Genomic DNA, 18,718 nt, shown 5'->3' with positions numbered 1-18,718 from the left:
TCAGGATAGCTGGCAGGGTGCAGACTCCTCTCAGTCATTTCTTTGATTGTCTTGCACTTAATTCCCTGAGCATTCTTGTTCTGTCCTCTTTATTGGTCCTAAGAATTAGGACAAGCATGAAAGAAAGCTCATAGTCTCCTTCCTCAGCCTTCTTCCTTCTTCTGATTAAAGAAGATCAAAGGCTGAAGAACATCCAACTCAACTTGTGTGCAGCACAAGAGAAAGTTGACATGTGTGTACAGAGTACTAGAGGCTTTTTTTTCCATATCCTCACAAGAGTTTCTGAGGTGCTGTGAACATCACAGAAAAGGTCAGAAAAGGTGAAAGATAATAAAGTTTGCTAATATGTCTGGGCAAGCACCAAGTGTGTACTTGCTCGGTGTCACGTTGGATACACTCTGCAAGTGCTGTAGAGAACAGAGGGAACAAAAAAGAAAATAATTATTCTCTAAAAAACGTGCAGTGAGGAGGGAGCATTGGTCATGGGAGAGTGCCAAGATGATATTCTCTCTGCCTGTACCAGAGAGACAGCAACACATCTCTAGAAGTACTGTACATATGGACATCACACCAGAAATAAGCAGCAGGAATCTGCAGCTATGACAGTGTGCCTTAGCGAAATGAAAAGATCCTCTTGCTTGGGGGAGGAGGAACAGTGCCTGTAACATTGTGTACACTGGTGAGAAAACATATGTAGAGTGAGGTTGCAAAAGGATAGTGTCAGATGTTGTACAAATGTGGGAGAGCTCAGTAAGGGACAATTTCTCCCTTCTGAACAGGTGGCCTGCAGAGCTCTTACCACTCTTCAGAGCAGTGCTGTCCATGCCTTTACATATACTCTGATTTGCTTTGTGTGCCTCACGGACAGGAAACACAGTCAACACCTCTTCCCTCCGCTGTGTGCTTCCCTTCCCACTTCTCCCAAGGGCAAAGTAGAGAAAGGGCAAAGTATGTTACTCATCCCCACAGATGTGTGTGAGATGTGAGTGCATTTGTGGCTGGCTTTTGTGTGAAAAATGGTACATAGAGTTGACTGCTTGCACTCTCTGTGAAAACTGTTGCTCAAATAAGTCTTTGATGACCTGCTCAGAAGTTTTTAATATTAAATATAGGTTTTATTTTCTCTGATATATCCAAAATTACATGGACAAGATTTTAACCTTGTAAATTAATGGTTTTATGCAATAAAGTTCTGTCCATAATCTCATCTTCCTTGTCACTACAGAAAGTCTCAGAAAGGCTCAAAATAGAAGTGAGTTGTTAAACCTACTCATGTGCCTAATCAGCACATTGCTGATACTAGTGAATTCCACTGCTAATTTTTGTTTATGGGCATCATTCTTGTGTAGTGAGTTGAAGCCTCTGTCTTCCACTAAACACCTTCATCCCAGCCATCATGCACTCTTTGGTCCTTTACTCCAGCTGAGTGCTACAAATACAGTCTCTATGCCAATGCCAGAATTTTAGAATTGCTGTGAACAATCTGTGTCCAACTGTAGTTGAGAAATATGTGGGATTTGTGGTTTCTGTTTGCTGAGACATTTTTTTCTTCTGTTCTTTGAAAGAAGCAAATTCTAAGAGAATTGCATAACAGAAGTACCCACTTCAACACAAAAGCTGCTTGGTGCAGTATCTTCTGCTGACATTCTGCCTCAGCTGTGCCATTCAATGCATTTCACACAGGATTTTGTGTTGCTGTCAAAGAGAAGCTGCACAGATTTACTTGATTTGAAACAGGGATGCCTGCACAGTTGTTATGGGCAATCTGAATGAATATGTGTTGGCATTTGCCTTATTTTCATTCTCCTCAAGATTCCAAATGATAACCATCTTGAAGGTAATTTGTTTTCATTGCATTAAAAATTCCATTGGAAAGTTGCTTTTCATTGTAGCTTGTTAAATACTTAATTGATATCATGTAATAAAAAGAATCAAAAACCCCTCTGGTCCCTCTCAGGAGCTCAAGTTAGCTACAGTGGAGCCAGCTCTGTTGCCATTTCCAAGTTCTTCCGTAGTGATCTAGCAATTCATCAGTGTCAAAGACACATGGGAACTCTCATGTTTGTAAAAGCCTGCAAGGGATCCATGTCCTACATTTCAACAAAAATCACAAAATCACATTTCAAGGTGGTCAAGGTTAGGGAAACATCAGGCGCGTAATTGGTAGCCGTTTTCTGAAGTGGATGGTAAAACATGGAGAAACAGACAGAAGCAAGAGATTAGCAGCTTCAACAGAAAGGTGACTGCTCCTTTGAAGGACCTACAAAATTGGAAGTGAAACATATTGTGAGGATGCCAAAAGCATTTGGCCACTGAAGGAGGAGGAGTGGTATGAGAACCTAAGCAGGCTAATATGTTGATACATACATCTCACAGAAATCACAGCAGAAAAGTCACGGAGGGACCAGTGAAGATCTCTTTGCTTTATCTTCACTGACCTATGTCATGGTGAAGACTTTCCTCCACTCTCTCTCTCTCCGTGTTCCCACCTAATTCTTTATGTTCTTATCAGAAGTTGCAAAAAGGCTATTGATGTGTAAACTTGAGTCTGCCTCATGCCTCACCATCAATGTGTAAGGGCAGATGTAATCTAGACTGTGAAGAACAGCACCATAAAGTATGAGATTCCTTGTTACCATGCATAATATTTTATAGATAATTGCCTCGGTCTCCCACCAGTCAAGATGGGGCAGCATGAGAGTAAACACACACATTCAGTGTATTCAGTATTGTCCTTTAGAATTACTGAGATTTTGGTATACTACTGTAGGTGATCTGATATGTATATGTGTCAAAGTTGTAGCCTCTAACCGCAGGCCCGGCCTGGAAGCGGGCATCCGACACAGCCTGGCATGAAGGACCACCGCCTCCCTAAGATCTTGCTTTATGGTGAACTTGCCACCAGCTGCTGCAAGAGAGGAGCCCCGAAGAGAAGATACAAGGACTCCCTGAAACAACATCTCAGCCTTGGCCATATTGATCAACATAACTGGTCTACTCTGGCCTCCAATCGGGAGGTCTGAAGACACACCATCTATAACGCTGCTGATGCTTTTGAGAAAGCACGCAGGAGAAAAGACAACGCAGAAAGAATCGTGTCTTGCAGAATATACCACCTAAGGAATCCTTCTGCTGTGCCTTTTGCAGCTGGATGTGCCTATCTCGTATTGGCCTTTTTAGCCACCAGTGCGCTTGTAACAAACGTGGGTAGAGTCCTTCCCAAATCTTCGTTCGTGAAGCCTAGCCATGATGATGATGAGCCTCTAACACGGTTCCTACAATTCTTCTTGCTCCTGACTTCACAGGAGATAGTCTACATTATCTCAGGCAGTTTTGGGTAGGATGTCCAGAATCACATTGATATATTGTTTTCTAATTTACTGATAAAATTGGATTGGTTTTCCAGAGGATGATAGTTAAAGGATGAGAAGTGTTGACTGTTTAGAGAACATTTGGGACAGAACTTTTAAACTTGAAGTTATTTTATTTGTTGCCCCATCCTTAATACTTAAAAAACATGGCAGAAATGCTATCTGGTAGCACAGCTACACATGTTGTCTTCTTTCAGGACACAAAACACAGAACGTACATGATATCCTTTTGTATTCAAAGTAAAGACAGTAATGAGAAAATTCTTCCTTCTGATCCCTCAGTGTGATCTATGCACTGAGTTTGTATCAATTCCTTCCCCAAAATTTTAGTTGCCAATTTGCTGATTATCTCACTGGAACACTGAATCTTTCCAATTTATCTATTGCTTCCTTCATGTTGCAAAAGTAAAAATACTGAGAATGTGCTAAGCACTCAAGTGCTAAGATAAATTTTAAATGCCCATCCACTGATTAAGTTGAATAATTGCTGGTGTATTCTGTCTACAGTGGTGTCATAGTTAAAATAGCAAACATTTCCTTGCATTGTGAAAAATGATTTTCAGATTAACTTCATAAGGAATGGCTTTGTGTAATATAGGGTATCCACTGATATTAACTGCAATCTTCCTGATTTTCTGAATTCCTAATATGTTATTGCAAACCTGTTTTCTGTTTGTAGCCATTTGTTTTTGCATTTTGCTCATACTTGAAGTGGGTGTGTGTGTAGTGTACTCTTCTTACTCAGGATTTTTACTTGTATTTGTTGCTGAAGACAAATCTCTCCCTGAAGACGTCAGGCCTTATACATGTGTTTAAGGAAATGCATATTCCTCTTTACACTATATAAATGTCACCTGTTTGTCACTGTGTGATTTTTAAAATGCTTTTTATCATTTTAATACAGTTCTAATTCTAACACAAATTTTCAGTTTATGCTAATACATCTATTAATAGAAAAAATCTTAGCAACTCATGAGTTTTTACTTGAATCTAGTGTCATTGGTTACAAAGGGTCAAAGATGCCCAGAGTCTAGGGATGCTGTCTTGTACCTATGTCTGAGAATAAATTATTGAAGGTGATTTTTTCTTCTTCCTAAAGTTTTCTTCTCCTGGTCTGATAATCTCAGTTAATAAAATGCTGTGTTCTGAAGTCTACCCAATTCCCACCAGGAGTTGCATGATGCTGTTTTCTTTTTAACTGACTAATTATTATTATTGTAGACATGTTATTTACTCCAAAGGGGTTTGGGGATAATTGATTAGGTTGCACCATGTCATGAAAGAACAGATGGCAGACTAGTCTTTCAGCTCATCCACAGCATAAAAGAATGCTAAGAAAATTAAAATTGAGGGGGGAAAAAAAAGAAAAAACAAGAAGTGAAGAAAAAGAAGGTGAATAGGAGGGGGAGAGGAATGAACTAAGCTGTGCTTGCAACACAAAAAACTTCTTGTAGTGGGTGGTCCTTTGGGAAGGTAATCGGAGATCTGCAATATGTCCACTACAATCAACAAAAGGGTACAATACTTCTCTGAGGGGAATTGGGTAAGGAAGAACTTGTTTAAATAAAATTGCAGGGTTGTAAGAATGTTAAACCAATTCTCTAATGTTCTGTGCATTGTCTGGGGAATTTTGGCTTTGCATCATTTGCTGCACGAAAGTACTGAAAAATATTCTATTAGAAGTGTTTTGGAATGTGTTAACACATATTTTAGCTTTGGAAACCCTGACTGTGTTTAATGACAGCTAAAAATACCATTAGAAAACTGCACTCCCCTGTGTTCTCTCCCTGCAGCCTCTCCCAAATTCTACATTCTTCCTCACCTAGAAGAATTTTTTATCTTAATGCAAAGGCAGTTTAGTTTGCTGTTATTATGATTGTTTGGCACCTGCATTTTTGTGTGTGTGTTAATTATTAGTGATAAATTACCATAGATAAAACTGTATGTGGGTTATTTACATATATTACATATCAAGGAATGTAAAGTCTTGGACTCATCTCTCTTTAGCATTTGTATTTATGTGTGTGAAAAGGGAGAAAACTGTAAGAAAATGGCAAGAAAAGAAACACTCACTGTCAGTCCCAGAGTGCACCAAAAATATCAATTATACCTCCAAAGATCCCAAAAGGAGAGGTCCAGAAGAAAGCAAGTAATTTCTATGCAAAGGTTATCCTTTCTAGACCTGGTTCTCCTTTATGTATTAGATGGTATTTATGCCTTTGCAAAGTATCATTAAGTGATGGCAAATTGAAAAGACAAGACCTCAGCCCCACCCTCCCTGTCGTGAAAAACAGGGAGCATCTCTTTCCCAGTCAATAGTCTCTGATGAGATCTCTCCCAGCAGGACTCTCCTCTCCCTCAGTTTAGTCCATTTTCTTCCTCTCAGCATCCTATCAGTCTTGAAAGGATCTGCTATGCTGCTCCGACAGACCAGCAGGGAGGAAGACTCATCTCACTATCCTCTTTCTCTTGTCTCTAAGTAATCATGTGTGAGGAAAGGAGAAAACTGCACTATTACAGGAGTTTCTTGTTAAGCAGCACTACAAGCTTAGAGATGAGAACTCCCATTGTGTACCATGAACCTAGTGTTTTAGGTGCTGAACAAATAAGTTTCTTGCTACTAAAATCTTACAATCCTGGAAGGGAAGGAGGTCACAGGGATTTGTCATTAAGCACAGACAGGGATATGATTATACCTTTTCAACTTCAGAGTTTCCTCTTGTCTTGCAGTGTATCATGTCTCAGCCAAATGACTTTCCTTCCCTCAAATGTACAATTGTGCTTTCATTTAAGTAATTCCAGTAGAAACTACTGGTTATATTTTACTTCCATGAGGTAATCTTCTCTCACTCATGACTGTGCACTGGCAAAGTCCTGCTTCTGATTTTTCTAGGTGTGTTGGGCTTTCCACACATCTGGAAACAGTCATTATCCCAGTGAGTGGCTTCTCTGCTGTCTGCACACATTCCCTGGAGTTGAGCAGCTCCAAAAAGATCTGTCCCCATCACCTTCACAAACCTTTTCTTTTCTAAGGAAAGAAATGACTAGTGTTTGAATGCTGTATAAGTGAAGCCTTCGCTTTATAAAAAATTGTCAGTGAGGATTAGTTCTTATTGGATCGCGAGTGAAGGATTAATTACACTGACCACAGATGGGCACAGTGCAAAGAATATCAGTAAACTCCCCACGCAGCTCCCAGAAAGTACTTTAATTATGGCCTGCATAAATTTCTATTCCAGTTTTTTGACTCCCTTAAGCAGAGACTACCAACTGTCCTAAATTGCTTAGCGGTTTGTTGAGGTGGAAATGTATCCTCTGTGGACTAAACTCATTACTAGGAGGTTTATTAGCGAGAAGGTAGTCTAAGTCCATTAATAAATGAGGAGTGAGGCAAAATCAATTATGATTTTAATATGACTGAATCACTAAGCTGCTTTTTTTTTGAATCTATGATTTAAAGTGAAATAAAAGGATATGGGTGATTAAGAAACAATGATGATCATAGTTGGTACGGTTATTGATAAATGCAGGTAAGTAAATACCTGTAAAAATTAAATGCACAAATCAGCAGTTCCCTCATCTTAAGGAAATTCGTGAACATATGGAATCACTAGGAAGTAGTTTTGAAAGCTAAACCAACCACTGGGCCTTGGAATAAAAGAGAGGATATAAAGTTTAGATTATAAAGTGCGGGGGAAGTGAGCAGGTCATTTTCCTTGTAGTAAATATGATCTGCCTGTCCAGTAAAATGATGAAGCTATTAGGACAGAAAATCTGAAAACCAGTAGCAAAGAGGTATACTACATAAGTAGCAAGTACCTATTCCAAAGTGGGCCACAGCAACTTGTGTACTGTGGCTGTTCTCAGCTGCATGGCAGAAAGGGCAGACGAAAGGAAGAGGACAGAGGTGATATTTCTGATTGTTAAGAAAACATTAGGATGTGTGCTTCACAATATTGCCTTTGGAAAACAATGGCAAGTGGTAGGGATGGGACACTGTTACATGGGTTGAAAATGGCTAAAAGTTTCTAAAGTGAAAGTGGGGATGAATGACAACAGGTTTTTCACATGGGGAGTTTCAGTTTTTGCAGGAATTGTCACAGGCCTAGTTTTCTACAGCATCTTTTTTAGCAATCTGGAAGATTGCTAAACGTGAATAACATGTGAATAAAATTTAGAAAAGATAGGAGGTGGAGAAGACCCAATAATAACAATATTTCAACTATTTCAAGTATGTTGAGGGTCTGGAGATATTAATGTGGCAAAGAGAAAATGAGTAGTCTAAGGACTACTGATGTACTGAAATGAAAGGGAGCTACAGCATGGAAGCATGCAACTGGCCACTTGGCAATGCTTACTCAGCAAAGCACACTACTACTTCTGGAACAAAAACCAAACCAAAATGTAACAAAAGTCAGATGGGAACTAACAGCTGAGATGGGAGTACAGTGTGGCTACAAGTTGCCTAAGCATTGAGGGCACATGATGGAGCTATCTAGCTGTGCAGGCTCAAGGCTTAGCTACAGATACACTCTGCTCAGATATTTAAGAAAAAAACAAAACAAAAACCAAGCCCATGGCTGAGATAGAGATGTTGAGTAGATGAAAGGGACTTAAACACCACCAAGAAACCCAACTGCCCTGTTTCAGCTGTGTCCTACTCCATTATCATATATATATATATGATGATTTCTTCCTGCTGAGTCTTTGTAAGCCTGTGTTTGCTGTTTCCGGTTGTTGCTGAGTGAAAATTCATTGATGTATTTTTGTACCTGCTAAATGTCATAGTGGAATATGAGATGTCAGGTTTTTTATTATTATTTTTATTTTTTAATGCTTCAAGTCATTGAGAGTTTTGTACAGAGAAGAACTTTCTTTTTTTTATGGACTTTGAGTATTTTCTGTGCACCCTTTTTCAAACTGATTTTCACTCACACTCTCCAGTAGTTGAAGATTGCCAGTATGATTAATGGAATCATACATTTCCACTATCAAGCAGATAACTATAATTTAATATATTCTATCTATGCAGTGGTTGGATTCCTGGGCTGGTCTGGAGAACAGACTTGACTAAAGAGAGGATTTGATCCACTAGTCACATATACCAAGAATAAGGCTCCCATTATATTCAGTCAATAGGGGTCAGTCTTGGAAAATTTTGCTTGACTTGAAGAATAGTCATCTAGGGAAATTTTATTGATATCAGGAAGATCATTTTGAATAATTCTTTAAAAAGCAATGTGTCTTTGATTTTCATCACTTCTTGTTAGAAGACCAATTCTTTATTAGAAGGTCTTATTGAATTTTAGGGTAAGATTTTGCCTTTTAGATCTTTCAAATGATGGAATTTGGATTGCTGACATTCTTGATAGCTTTATAAGGAAATGTGAACAGCTGTAATTAATGGGATGACATGCTATATTAATTTTCTCTACCTTAAATATTAGAAGTACATTTTCTTTGTACTGGCTGAATGATTTAATTGTACTGGCTGAAATGTTTATGTTCTTACCATAGCCTCTTGATAATAATTTAGTTTGAAATATTACTTCCTGGAACAAATTCTACTAAAGAAAAAGGTAGCATAAAAATTTTCTAAAAGTATATGTAACATTAATGGCTAAACAGAATGTATTTAAAAAGCTCTGTTACTGGTTTAGCAATAAAAAGTGTTGAACTCTTTTGGCTTAAGTTTTGTAACCTCAGTCTTCTCATATGACAGAACTTGTTACAGCTATCAGCTGATTGCTCTTCATGTCCATAAACTTAGTCTCTATGGAGAGATAAAAATGTCTGGGAGTTTTATACTGATTTTTACCATCAACCAATTGGATTCTGAAAAACATAAAACTGAATTAATTTCTGGGATAAGGGGCTAGCTTCTCTGAATACCAAGTTAAAACCATTGGGGATCTGCCCCTGCAAGTGTGGAAATAAACTAACAATAAATCAAAAGTCATGCGAAGTAAGACTGGAAAATTTCGTCGAGGTTTAAAAAATATATTGGTGTCAACAGTCTTGGAGATGATGACTGAAAAGAGACATTTTAATTAAGCAGGTTTGAATAGGCCAAACTTGTTGAAAGCCTGTGAGTCTGAAATGTGGCTTAGAGCTATGCACATCTTTTTGAGATTTCAATGCAAGCATCTCTTCCAGCAAAAGACCATCAAGCACGCTTACACTGAGTGGTTGTCACCCAATGTCACCCAAATAAAGTAGTGGAACACAATGAAGTCACATCTCATTCTCTGACAAAAGCTCATTAATAAAGTGCCTCAACATAGCACCCAAAATTGTCTAGGCTAGGGAGCACTGTGCTGTACCCAGCCAGCAGGGTATCAACATCTACCAGGAGCCACATTTGGTTTGGTCTGTCATTAAAGACTCCAGCTGACTCTGCTGACCTCCAGTTCACCTTCTGATGGTACCAATACCTGCTTCACAACCAGATGCTAAATGTTCTTGGCCTGTTTCCTGTATGCTGTTGTAAAAGCAGAAGAGGTTGTGTGGCCTGTCCTTTGGGAAGGGTTCTCCCACTTTTGCCTCTGATGTAAATGTGGAATGACCTCTGGTTTTGGTCTCTTTTCTTTTTAAATGATGTTTGCCATTTCTAGATGGGCTTTGATGTAGCATCTACTTTTTTCACAAGTACAGTTTTCTTTGATGTAATCTCTCCCCAGCTAGTGAAACTTTCATCTTTTCACATATTTCTGTTTGAGTTATTTTTAACCACCTTTAGAAATGACACAATACCTTACAAGCTTGACCAGTCCCATGACTGTGCAGTATCAGCAGGATAATAAAATAGAATCCTTCCTAAATCTTCGTTCGCAAAGCCTAGGCATGATGAAAATAGAATCAGAGAATCACAGAATAGTTTGGGCTGGAAGGGACCTTTAAAGGTCATCCAGTCCAATCCCCCTGCAATGAGCAGGGACATCTTCAACTAGACCAGGTTGCTCAGAGACCTGCCCAATCTAACCTTGAATATTTCTAGGTATGGGGCATCCACAACTTCCCTAGGCAACCTCTTCCAGTGTTTTACCACTCCCATTATAAAACTTCTTTATATGTAATCTAAATGGATTCTTATTTATTTAAAACCATTGCCTCTTGTTCTATCACAACATGTCTCACTAAAGCTTGACTTTCTTATAGGCGTCCTTTAAGTACTGGAAGGCTGCTCCAAGGTCTCCCTGGAGCCTTCTCTTCTCCAAGGTGAACAGCCCAAACTCTCCCAGCCTGTTTCCATAGAAAAGGCACTCCAGCCCTCTGATTATTTTTTTGACTCTCCTCTGGACTCACTTCAACAGGTCTATGAACTTAGGACTCCAGGTTGGGTTTCATGATGATGCAAACATATGAACACATCAAGGTATCAGTTGCCAAATAAATTGCTTCAACTGAAGAGATGCATGTACTTGGGTTGTCCAGCCATGACACACCAAGACGCATGGAGAATAGCTTAAGCTAAATAATTGTGGCTAGTAGGAGCAACATATGTGTATGTGGACAGCTGACTACACTGACCAGCCTATTAGTGTGATTTCTGTACAACTTAATCATGGGCTACAATCAGACATGTAGAGGTACTGTCAGAAACAGGGATGAAAATCAAAGACAGCTGTAAATCAGCACTGACCTTTTAGCATATAGTGAAGGCTTGGGCTCAGACCATCCAGCCCACAGGTGCTAGCTGAGGTGATTGCTTGCTTTCCAGCCTGAGGCTGCTGTCCTCCCGGTGAAGGCATTTCCAGGCCTCAGCATCAGTTCCTAGTCTAATATTTTCACACCAGCCCACCACTACGTGTCAGTTCAAAGTGATCCGTGTGTGCTGGTACACAGCCTGCTCTTTCTTGTGTTCATGTGTTTCCATATACTTTCCATAGAGATGTGACATTGCAGCAGGGAAGAGAGTTGGGGGTGGGAATCTTGTTAAAGTAGGGCTGAACAAACTTCTCCACACTCAAACATGCTCTTGTTTCTTTTTCAAAAGATGTGTAGAAATAAATGTGACTAACCATATAATTAGATAAAGAAAACTGAAAGACATTTAAATCAATTAATTAAAAAAACAGAAGCCTGGAGGTCTAAACCATTCACTTTCTGCCCCAAAAGCACTTGGCAGAATCCAAGTAGCCATGATGACACGGACTGTCTGGAAAACTGCAACCCCACCTCCACCTGAAAACTTGGTACTTGCTTTTGTTTTGTTTTGTGGTGGGTTTTTTTTCCTGAATTGAAGTACATTTGAGAGCTTGTTTGTGCTTTCCATGTATTTCTTTCTTGACTGTCATATAGGCAACTGATTATGCCACTGCTTACAAGGTAGTGGAGGAGATGATGGTGATGAAAGAAGCTGGAGTAGAAGCTGGAAGGGACAAGGAAAGGTGTTATGAGGACAAGTGTGATTAACTGTCCTGTTGCCTGCCATCAGCAAGTGAGCAGAGAGACCATCCTATCTTATTCATAAGTCAAGAGTAATCTGAGCACATGGCATAGGCTTTCTGCACAAAGTGTAATGAAGAGGGACTTGTGATCTAACACCAGCCCTGGGACATGAAGAATGCATCTTCACTTAAGTTACAACCTGTATAACCTGGGGAAAAAGAATCGTAATTTTAAAGGTTGGAGCTGGCAGCTGCAGAAAGATTGGTTTATTTATTTTCTTATTTTATTTTTGAAAGAAGATTTCCTATTTAAAGAAATGAGTGTTGTATCTTAAACAGCATATACATAAAGCTTGAAAGTATTAAGTGAAGCTATTTATTGTTTTCAGATACATATTTTCTGATCACCACTGTGATTTATTATCAGTGTTGCTTCTGCACTCTTGTCATGGTTTAAGCCCAGCCAGCAACCAAGTATCACACAGCCACTTGCTTACTTCCCCACCAGTGGGATCAGGGAAGGGTAAAAGTTAGAAAACTCATAGGTTGAGATAAAGACAGTTTAATAGGGAAAGCAAAAGCTGTGCACACAAGCAAAGCAAAACAAGGAATTAATTCACTGCTTCTCATGGACATGCAGGTGTTCAGCCATCTCCAGGAGAGCAGGGGCCCATCACACATAATGGTTACTTGGGAAGACAAATGTCATCATTCTAAAAGTCTCCCTTTCTCCTTTCTTCCCCCCAGCTTTATATACTGAGCATAATGTCATACAGTAGGCAATATTCAAATTTCCTTTGATCAGTTGGGATCACATGTCCCATGTGTCTCCTCCCAGATTCCCATGCACCCCCAACTCCCTCACCAATGTGGCAGTATGGAAAGCAAAAAAGACCTTGGCTCTGTATAAGCACTGCTTGTCAATAAGGAAAACATCTCTATATTACCAACCCTGTGTTCAGCACAGGTCCAAACCACAGCCCAATACTAGCCACTGTGAAGAAAATTAAGGGCCCAAACCATCACAACTCTTTACCAATTTTGCCCTGAAAAAGGATGTAGTCTGGGGCAATTTGCAAAAGGGAGAGTGGACACTGTGATCCCACAGGATGGAATATATCAGAGCTTCATGGTTTAAAGTCTTTACCTATTTATATTTTAGTCATTCCTCTTAGCCCTTCATTTAAATTTTACCTCTTTCTCTTTCAGTAGATCAGAGTTTTGTGCTCTTGTGAAAAACTTCTCTGCAAAAAGTACTCAACCTAATAGTTCCCATGCTTCTTTCCTGGGTGTCCCAAAGTCATTTTGGTTTTCTGGCACAGATGCTTATAGTAAGTGAAGCTTAAGCTCTGTATTTGTGGGTGCAATTCCAGCTATACTGATGTTAGTTCTCTCGTCTCTATATTCTGGAGATGAGATTCGTATCCAGTGGAAAATGTTGTGTGCTGGCTGAGCTCACTCTAACTGCTGTGTAGCTTCTCCTGAAATCAGCTATTGGTGATATGAAGGCCATCAGAATCCTGGTTAGGACTCTGATGCAGAGATCACTGAAATCCATGGAAAAGATCCCAGTGACTTCACAGGTTTTGGCTCAAAGCTTGCGTCTGAAAAGGCTGAGAGACTCTGGGCTTTATCCTCCTCCTCTCGTTAATTAGACAAAGCACTGTTGTCATCAATGAACTTGTAGTGGTGTATACGGATGATGGATTAGGTAATACACTCTTTTTTTTTTATTCTTAACACGTGACACAGGCATAAAAACATCATGGTAAACTGATAGAAAAGCCAGTTTTATAGAACATAGGAAAACAATATTTTTGGGAAGTAGCAAACTGGAAACCACAAAAGGAAGAAAGACAGTATATTTGTCCAAAGTTGCAACATCTGGAAGATCATAATAAAGTAAGACTTCAGTTGCACATCTCATGTGGACTACATTTATTGCCTAACTATTTTATTGTAGATTAAATTTTGCATGATTCTCAGGCCATGAAATATCATGGACAGTAAAAGAAAAAGTAAAATGATTTTCCTGATGACATTATCTGAAGGCTTCAGAATTTTACAAACCAAATCTTTTCTAGGTTTGGACCAAAAAATGGGTTCTGAGGGAAATCCTGCCTCAAATGAAGTTAACAAATTTTCAAGATATGGGTAGTAGCTTGAACAGATCAAAACAACCAAAGGATTGGATTTGATTCATAGTGCAAAACAGCACCCAAGTCTGTCCTTCTTTCAGCATTTTTTTAGAACACTTAAAGGCTGAAGAGAATGACCTGATGAGCTTGTGTATGACAGAGAATACAGTGATGGAGATTTTTGTGAGTGGGACATATTTTCTTGGCCTCCATCCTCTAGATGAGCTAGTGAAGCTGAGACTAGAGGAGAAGAGGTAATGCAAAGAGCAAAACCATTCCTACAATTGATAGGATATAATTTTTATTCAGACTCCAATATTCTTTGAAGTTGTCCTAAACTATTGCATAGCATATGGAAATCAGTGTGCTCATCATGGAGGAACAATTCTTCTTGAGACAAAAACACAGCTGCTATTGAATGGAGCATGACCTTTCAAAAATTGCTGGAATCTTTTGTACATTTTCTCAGACACCAGTCACTTAATTAACCTCTCTGGTAACTAAGATGAGGTCAATGGAATTGTTATCTAAAGGATAAATTTCCATGATATTTTTTCCAGGTATTGAACAAGCATTCATGATTTTTTAGAGAGGACCCAACAAATTAATTAGCAATAATTTGAACGTACTAGAAAAGAAAGAAAAATAGAGAGAATAAAAGCCTTGTTGAGTATTTATTATTTTATTGCCCATAATTACCTTATATATATTGATTTACATAGTGCATCGTGCATATATGGATACACATATGTACATATTTATGCAAATATATACATGTGGGACAACAGTATGTTTTTAATGAAAAATCAAAACCAAATATTTGATAAAAACAAATGCAGGTCCTAAGACATAGTAATACTGGGAGCTACAGAAAGTCTTGTTGGATGAAAAAGGAGAAGCAACATGTTCAGTGTTTTAGCCAATTGCCTTTACAAAAGCACATGCCCAGGTCAGGTGTGTGATGAATACGTCAGAAACCTGATTTGTCCATTTATTCAGCTTTCTGTTTTGTCTCTGCAAAGGAGATGACAGAGATTTCACATCTTGTACTATCTAGACACCTTCTGAAATTCAGTCTTAAATTTGGTAGATATCTTTCCTGAATTTAGGGCCTTGGACAACCCCTTGTCTTCTGTGTTTATTTTTAATAGAGTGATTGTCTTGTTTGGCTACACACACACCCCCTCTCCCCATCCCACACCCCCTACCCCCCAAAAAAAAGAGTTCAAGGAAGTGTATTCTAGAAACTTTGCAGAGATAAAATATAAATTACTATTATTCAGGCTGGCAGGTCATTTCAGACAATATTGTCTTATAATTCAAGCTGTGCAGATCCTACCTAGAATGTCGGAATAGCCTCTGCAATCAAAAACTTGATGATTCATGATCTCTATGTCTTTTAGAGACATTTTGTAACACAGGGCAAGACTGGGAGTTTAAGTTTAGAAAGAACATTGTTAATCTCAGGATAATTCTTTATTTATATCTTTTTTAACAGAGGCTTTTCTACTGGGTGATTAAAGCATCAAAACCTACTCTGAGGCTAGCTCCATTTCAGGGCTCTAAAGAAGCTCGCTATTGAATGACAATCATTTCAGGAACAATTAGAGAAAAAATACGCATAATTTTTTCCTGTAGCCAGGGCATTAGCATCACCCAAGTGTCTCTTGCTTACAGTATGTTGTGACAAAGTAAAAGCTATTTCAGCTGTTATATTGTGATGGTTGTTATTTATGGAACATAAAAGGATACTGAAATACAAAAGGGTTTGAAAAGACCGGGGTAAGATCAGATAAAAAAAATGAGAGAGAAACAGGCATCTTGGGATGGTAACAACCCTGCCATGTACTGACAGGGAGGTTGTATATTTTTAGAATATACTGAAAGGAATGGTGCTTTTACTTAGGTTTTTATGGTTTACCATGAGATGCAATTTTCTGGCCTTATATGCAGTTGTAACAAAAGTCAGAGAGATTTTATGATAGCTGCCAGAGTTCATAAATGATGGCATACACTAAAATATTTATAGAACTGTAAAATCTTGATTTCTCTCTGGTTTAGCAGATGGGGTCCTAAAACTAGTTCCCAGATTGTCACATTTCTTTACCCTTTGATGACAAAGAAGCCTGTTATCACTTTTTTTTCCCTCTGGAAAGCAAGTTCACTAGTGTAATCAAGTTCATACTTCTATCCAATTATACACAGCAAGATCTCATGAATTAAGATGTGTCAGGCATATAAGATTTGTAATTATTCAAGGCAAAGGGCCTGTTGTTGTACATCAGGATCTGAGGAGCCTTGCCATCTCTCTGGCCAATAACCATTGACTCATGTCAGTATAATTGCTGGTGAAAATCTGCTTCCCGATCATTAGGCTGCATCCACACGGCACAGAGAAATGCAACTTATACACCAGAAGTGGTGAACTTAAGTGCCTACCTGGTACAAAGGAGCACAGCTATTTGCTTCTCTTCAGGATGTTTGGTTGTCCTCAAAGAAAATTAGTCCCTGTAGCACTGCTAAACTCAGCTGTACTTCAGAGTGAAAACTGACCGTTGGGATAGCAGAAGCCAAATAAATAATCTGTGAAGCAGCATTTTTCCATTGTTCGTTGGAATTTACTCGACATTAAAAGAATTTTCATTAAAATTGAAGATGCTGAAGAGAAAACTTCAAGCCGTGTCCCTTCTTTATCGTATTTTCATGAGAAAGTTTCTAGATTTTAGCACATAATGAGTGAACGAATGTGTAGTACCTACAGACCTCTACCATATTTCCAACATACATTAAGTTATTTCATATATAAACATTTTGTTGCAATAATTGTCTAAATATTAATAAGATAGAAAAGCAAAACAGGACTTGAGGTCCCATTTTTCTGCATACTGTCCAGAAAAACTAGAAATATCTTCACTGCTGAACTTAGTGAATCAGACAAAGTATAAATTAACAAAACAGGAAATTGAGGAGAGGATCAAGAGAAGTGAAAATGCTGTGAAAAATATTTTTTAAAGCCCAAAGTCGTCTCAGTTTAATGTCTTTTCTCTGTATTTGAAATACATGCAAAAATCTGAACACCAAAAAAATTATGAATCTAAATGCATTTTGATTTTGGCATATTCTAGTAGTATCTGCTGGCATTATGGAAGACATGACAACCAAGCACACATACCTGAATGCCATGGAGAATTATAGCAACTCAGAATAGCAAACTTCAGAATCAGGTCTTCTCATAAAAGATCCCAGCACAAAGCACAGTTTCACCAATAGAACCAAATCCATTTGTAACATCTGAGAATATGGACAAGGTAATGGGTGGGCGTTTTCTGGGATTTCCTTAGAATGGTTTTGTTTGGGCTTTTTTAAATACAGAAAAACCTTTATTTCTTAGCTTAGAGTTCCTAGCTGCCTGACTACCCCTCTTTTGTTTTGATTTTTTTCTTTCTCTTTTTCTATCAGGAGAACAGAAGTACAAATAAATGATAAATAAAAAGAAAGAGCAGGGGAAACACAGAAGTATCTCACATTCAGATTCCACAGGCAGAGCTTTTATGCAAACTGCATTGATTAGTACTTTACTTTATACAGAAAATCTTTATTTCTTCAATAAAGGGAATCTAATTTCCAAAAAGGCGGTGTTTCCTTTCTCCCTCTCTCTCCCTCCTCCTCCTCTCTTTTCATATATCTTCCAGCAACTTTTTATCTGAGTGTATCCTAAGAGTTTTTAGACAGATAGAATAACAACAATATATAGCAATACCTCTCTTTTTGTTTTTAATGACATTTATGAGAAGTATCTTAATGATCTTGGTTTATTTGTGTGGATATGAGAACTGCTTTAACCAGCTGGCCTTCATCTAGGCATTGTTTTGCTTTGATTTTAAGTGAATGCTGGGAGATGATGTTATTTGCATTTGACACAGAGATAGAATATTGCTAAAACTTCTGCATATGTTACCTCACTAGCTCATTTCATGACTTCAAGTCAGACATTAAATAGTAATAAAGTACTGAGGAAAGAGCTGGAAATTTGTTTATGGCGACATTGGTGATGGAAACCTATCTGAGCGATATGCTGGTGAGTTTGATTTGTAGGAAAACCTAAGGCTCTTAAGTTCATTTCCATTCACCTCTGTTTTCTTTTGGAGGTAGAAGTAGAATGTTAGATGACAGGCAGCACTACATGTGTTGCACAAAATTTGCATAGTTGTGTCTTTCTAATGAAAGAGACATATAACCACATGAGAACCCAAAATCCCTGATCATTGCCCCAAATCTGCTTGTCAGAGGTTCCAAACATCTGCCAAATGGCATTGATGGCTTTGTTTTCTTATTTTTATTTAGTATTAAACAATAGAGTGAAGTCTGTATTACAGCTCTGGTGCTGTTAGTACTAAATACCTTTTCATCCAGTAGTGGATACGTGGACATACTCATTGCCATCAGTAGGAGCACTTCATGAAAAGTAGGAAATACATCTTCCTTTGGGAAAAGGTGAATTGAGATTGGTGCTAGTCAGTCAGGTTTCTTTGATATGGTGAGAGTGAAGACCCATACACCTAGCTTCCATTTTTTGGACTATCCTTAATTAATTCTTGGGCATGGACTCTGAGGTCAGGGACATGTATGTGGCAGACATTTTAAAAAAATTATGTTTAATTTGGACATATGAACCTGCAAACCCCAAGTTGTATAGTCTGTTAGCCTTGAGTAGGCTCTATGAAACTAGGGGGATTTTTTTATGCTTGACTGTGTCCCTAGTGAACAGTAAGGCAACTTCTGTAGAACTCTTCACTTTGTGGCCCCAAATGCATTCTTC

The sequence above is a fragment of the Neopelma chrysocephalum genome, unplaced genomic scaffold (genome assembly GCF_003984885.1).
Source record: "Neopelma chrysocephalum unplaced genomic scaffold, ASM398488v2 Primary Assembly neopelma1_26b, whole genome shotgun sequence".
NCBI lineage: Eukaryota > Metazoa > Chordata > Aves > Passeriformes > Pipridae > Neopelma > Neopelma chrysocephalum.
This window is presented reverse-complemented; position numbering follows the sequence as displayed.